Source organism: Centruroides vittatus, unplaced genomic scaffold (assembly GCF_030686945.1).
Source record: "Centruroides vittatus isolate TY-2023 unplaced genomic scaffold, ASM3068694v2 contig_10, whole genome shotgun sequence".
NCBI lineage: Eukaryota > Metazoa > Arthropoda > Arachnida > Scorpiones > Buthidae > Centruroides > Centruroides vittatus.
Genome location: NW_027120658.1, coordinates 6,709,084 through 6,715,083, shown reverse-complemented (window position 1 = coordinate 6,715,083; position 6,000 = coordinate 6,709,084). Strand labels below are relative to the sequence as shown.

General features: G+C 24.6%; 1 protein-coding gene across 1 annotated transcript in view; it reads left to right on the top strand.

The window, feature by feature from the left end:
* Positions 1–1,188: 1,188 nt before the first annotated feature.
* LOC136978323 (solute carrier family 41 member 1-like) overlaps positions 1,189–6,000 on the top strand; it is a 34,815-nt gene continuing 30,003 nt past the window's right edge. The window contains exon 1 of the mRNA XM_067274061.1: positions 1,189–1,294. The gene's annotated coding sequence lies outside the window, so the exon portion shown is untranslated. The remainder of the gene's footprint in view (positions 1,295–6,000) is intronic.

Sequence of the window (6,000 nt, the reverse complement as noted above, 5' to 3'; positions counted from 1 at the left end):
CATTGTTCACATTTTAAACATTCTTCTGCCTCTCAAACGTGGAGAATATATTAATATAGCCAAATTATTTGTTATATAATTCATTCCTGTTTATTTTTCGAATAGAAAATTGCATACAAAACACCAACATTTGGACAAGTTACTGTTTATATGATCAATTTTACAACGTAAATCATTGTTACGTAGATTTATTCTTGTGTAGGATCGTGTTACCATGGTCTTTATATTAAATTTGCATATTTTAAATATTCAAGCAGTAGTAAATTGCCTTAACCTTAAGCAAATACCCTAAATTCTTTAAGAGTTTGAAGCTATAGATATTTTTATCCAGAATTACTGTTTTCTGGGTGAAGTTTTCATACCACCTGTCGCTTAGCTGGAGTAGAAAGAAAACCCCTTCCACGTTCCCACAACTTCCTGACAAGGCATGGAAGGTTACTGGGTCTTTTATTGTCTAGAAACAGAATAGAAATAGCTTTGTTGCTAGGGTAGACATCATACGACAGCTTTGCTCTCAAATCATCGTGCGAACTTTACTACATCTTAGGTCAAGGGGGAATATTGACAATTACGGTGTGTCATCGAAAATAAGTGTTCTATAACATGTATGATACAAAAGTCATTGTCGAAGGATAGTTATGTAAGTTGATACATTTTTCTTATGTCAATTCGATTTGTTTTATATATATCACTCGCTCGTATTTGGCTATTCTTAAATATACAAATTCGATTTATCAAATATCAACAAGTTCGAGATATAAAAAATTAATAAAATAATTTTTTAAATATTCTAAAATTATAAAATAAAATAATAATTAATGTTTTTTTTGCAAATTAATGTTTACGACAAAATTTAATTGTGTAATATTAAATACACCCAATTTCACCTCCCAGGCCTTACTTTAACATTAATTAAATCTTAATTTAATTTAAATATTTGCTTCTAGAGTATAGAAATCAAACAAATACAGGATTTGAATAGAATTAAAAGATTTGAAGTTTAATTTTATAATTAATAATAATAATAATAGAGGATGATTGTTTACATGACGTCCAGCGAAAACGTAACTTATTTAATTGCAGGTTCATTTGTCACACTCTATAAATGTCTTAAAATATCTGCTACGTGCGCAATGAATTATAACTAATCCAATTGGTAATGTTGTTGTTAACAGGTGCATGTTTTATTTTATATTGTCCACAGTTTTCGAAGCACAGCAGCCAATCCCGACACCTAAATACTTTCTCTTACCTGCAACTAATGGAGATTTACACTAGCAAGCAGAGCTTACAGGTAAAATACTATAAAATTTATACATTATACTTAAAATTTTACCAATATTTTACAATAGAAACGTATGTGAAATCTTATAGCAGACTTGTGTACGTTCATCTGTGTTATTGTTATTATTTAATAGAAATTATTGAATTCTAATTTTTGAAAAATGAAAGAAAATTAGAACATTGTTTCTTTTATTTTACGTTCTATTTTCATTTGTTACGAATTGTATTTTAATGTGAAATCGCACGACCGAGGCTGATGTACTTAACGTGAGAAATGTACAGTACAATGAAGGGGAGAGAGATACATAACGTAAAAAGTAGGTCGTGTTATGTGGATATAAAACATCGTTACGCTTCCAGTTTCTTTATAAATCCATCACGAATACATGTGACTATACTTTTCTACCATTTCTTCCTCAATAATCGTTTACGTTTTCGGTTTATTTCCTCATTTTCTAAACGACATTCGCCTATTTCTTCTGTCGCAATGGAAGCTTAATTAGTTAATGAATTAAACAAATTTAATTTATTTTCGAATTTATACAATTCCCTTTCCGTTACAACGAAAAATATCCGACATTTCCTCATCTTTTTATTACTATTTTATGTATAAGTAACGAAAATATAGCATTACATTTATTACTTCAATGCAGACTTCTGTTAGTATTTTATTAATGTGCGAATAATTTAAACACGGAAATTATTAATTTTTTTTGCATTTAATACGTTTAAAAATTTAATTTGCAATATATATTTTTAATTATATTTATATTTAAAATATTTAATTGTCATTTTTAATATTGAGAAAGTAAAGATGGACAACTCGACAATTCAAACAAGTGAATGTTTATATACGTTGTAAACTGATTTAAAATCATTAAAAATTAAATAAAATTTCGAAATTTAGGAAGAGTTTTTTATTATTTTGAGGAAAAAATCGAAGAATAGTTACGTAACTTTCTTTTTTACACAACAATGACTTCTAGATGTAGTAAATAACTTAGTGTTTGCGATGATTCTTGATTACTTTTAAACAAATCAAAGCTTAGTCCGACTTCTCTTCCGCAATTATTAGATACTTAAATTGCTTGCTTGTCCCATTTCAAATTATATTTTACGGTCGTTATTTAGAAAGAGATATTACATTTTTTTCTTTTACAATGATTTTGTAACTATTTTTCTAGTATAAAAAGTCCATTTTAAACAGTTAAAATGTATTTTTTTTTACTTACTTAAAACACTGTTTTTAATCTAAAATGATTAAAAACAGTGTTGCGAGTACAAATCAAGGATTTTAATCAATTTTATTGAGAAAACTTATTTTTTTTAGAGAATTTTGATATTTTTTGTCTATTTTAGTGAGAAAAATCGACTTTTTAGTTACGTTTATTGAGTCTAAATTAATTTACTTACTAAAATTTTACTCTTTTTTTCTTATGAAAAAGTATATATTATTTTGATTGTGAATAGAAGTAATTTACTCAACTGTTATGAAAACAGCCATATTTAAATCGTGGGGATTTTTGCTTGCGAAGAAAACGACTTCCTTGATCGATAATCTTTAATATTTTCAAATTGATTCACTGTATCAACCGGTTATACTCCCGCATCACAATATCAACAATGACTCACATCAGTTTAATAATAGGCTATATTAAACACAGTTTAAAATGAAAACAATATTTAAAATATACAAACAATTAGTTATTTCATTTTTATTATTCAATCGAGTAATAATAATAATAATAATAATAATAATAAGATAATACAGTAATTGTTTTCAAGGTTATAAATTTATACTTTAATTTATATTATTTATTCATTTTTATTTTAAAGAAATGTTGTAAAATTCTATTAATTCTCATTGTTTTACGTACGCTATTGACTTCAAGTACATACGCTTACTTTGTGTTTTTTATGTCATCGTATCTAAATCTATATATATATATATATTATATATATATATATATATATATAATAGAACGTCTGTTTATCTGTCTGCTCTCATACGTATCTAAACCGTTTCACTCATTTGCATCGAAGTTTTTGTAGTTACTCTACAGGGTACCACCTGGACATCACACTCCTTCTACTTATGTCCCCTTAATACTTCGTTATAAATAAAACAATTGTGGGTAAAATATCCAAATTTTTAATATTGTTTCCATTTTAATATTTGTCCTAATTACTTTTCGCCCGGGAATATCATAATTTAGAAAAATTCTCTTTAAAATATTTAAAAAAAACAAATATTTTCTCCGGTTTACTCTAAAAAATGGCAAGTTAGTGCTTAATAGACTTATAATGAGGGTATTAAAATGATATAAATATTTCAGAATATATAGTACTTTGCCAAGAAAAATTGAAACTGGAACATTTTATATAATATATAGATACTGTGTATATATATAAATATAAAGTAAGAATAAGTGTATTTAAATTGCACATCATTAAGAAATTAGGTCAAAAAGTTTCTACATATTTCATTTCAATTGTTCAAAAAATAAATAGAATTAGGACTGAAGAAATGATAAAAATAATTTTAAAAAAAACAATATTTTTATTATGTATTTTTTATATGTTTTATTCTGAATGTAAATAAATTTCTTTGATTAAAGTACAGTTAAACCTCTAAAAAAGAGGCCACCGAAGGTCATTGAAAAAAACACAAAAAATGGTCGTTGCTTGGAATTCTACTGTACTAAATTATAGATAATTGTTTAATTTATTAAATATTTAATGTTTTCTTCTCTTATTAAATTAATTTTACTTTAGGACAAGTCAGAAAATTCAAATTCTTACGACATTTTCTATAAAATTCTGAAAAATGTTTTGATTCATAAAACATAATTATTTATGAAAACAATCATTTTTAACACGTAATTTAATAAAAACTTTGAAATAAATTTAAAATTTATTTTAAAAAATTAATAATAATTTCTTTTAAATATAATTTTTATGGAGTAATCTTGCTTTATTACAATAATTACATTAACTGAAACGTCGTAGATTTGTATCCATCCAAACAACAATTGTACAGTGTTTCCTTCTTATCATCACTTAGTATTAATAATGTACAAAACACACATACAATATATATATATTTAGCGTGAGAAATAGTTTTGAAATCTGTATAATGAAATATCATAATGTTATTTTCTTTAGATTAAAAGACTGATTAATAAAGTAAGTGTTAACAAGGAGTTCCGGTTGGTTATTATATAGCCCTATATAAAATAATAATAATAAAAGTATTGTTTGAAAGAAAAGTTTCTTAAAATGAAGCAATTCCTTATCCTTTTGTTTCTTTCGTCATAAGCAGTTCCGTTTGAAGTGATAAATTTATTAGTCTGATTAAAATTATCCACCTTCATCCCAAGGTCGAGAGCTTTTGACATAGATCTGCCTTGTTTTCGCTTTTTATTTTTATTTTTTTCAGTTAATTTTATTTATTTTTTAAGAAACAATTTGGTTAAAATTTAAATTAAAATTATATATTTTATCGTTGCAAAATGGAAACAGGAAATAGTTTTTAATCAAAAACAAAAATGAAACTTATTTTTTTGACTATTTTAAAAATATTATTTTAATTAATAGATAATTAAGATTTATAATTAAAAAAACTCTATATTCAATAAATAAAAATTTTTTACTTATTTTTCTATATTTTTATATAAATTTGCATAAATTATAGCCTTTATTTTCGGAAATTTTAATAAAAATTAGGTTTAAAGTACATCTATATATATAGACCTATATAATAGAGTGTCAAAATGTTCGTCCGTCCGTTTGTCTGTTCTCTATACTCTTCTAAACCTATTGACTGATCGACACCGAATTTTTTATGGCTAATCTATAAGACCCTGCAGAAAATAAAGAAATTAATTTTAAATCGTAAACCTGTATATAAACTTTTATAGATCTATGTCAATGTAAAATTTATAAAATTAAATTATTTATTAAAGTGCATATTTTTTAGTAACCTTTGACATAAACGCTGCTAACAGTTTAAATATATAGAAACGAACTCATTATTATTATTTTTTTTATTTAATTAAATGAATAATTTATTTACCGAATTTAAGAATTCAAAAAAATCACTTCATAGTATAACTCCAAAAAAAAGAATTAAAATTTAAAACCCACAAATTTGACGTCATACTTGCGCATTATATGTGTAATTTTAGCAATATTAAGTGTAACTCGTCGAGAATAATCTCTTTTTTTTCTGGTTAACACTTCGAAATATAAATAAATAATTCATACTTTAGACTATTTCATTTCTGGAATTACTAATTAAACACCGGATATTCGTATTTTTATTCGCTATTTATTAATTTATATATTTCATTGTGGTTATTTCACTGTTTTAGATATTCATACTTTGCCTTTATCATTAATTTATATAAAGTATTCTCAAGACTATTTCCGGATTCTCCATTGACTTTTGATACGTAAGATTTCAAAACTGTTTCGTTTCTTACATTAAATTATTGATAATTGTTTCAAGAAGCAAAACTACTTTTATATATAAGTAGTTTTATCTGTGTAACTTCACTGAGTTTTGTAAGTGCCCTATAGAGAGAAAGAGAGTAAAGTATGTATTTTCGTATTATTTTACTGTTTTTAATTGATTTAAATCAATTTAAAAAAATCAAAAATATTAATTTTTTCACAAATAATCTCGAAATTATAATTAACTCATTTGTAGAAGTA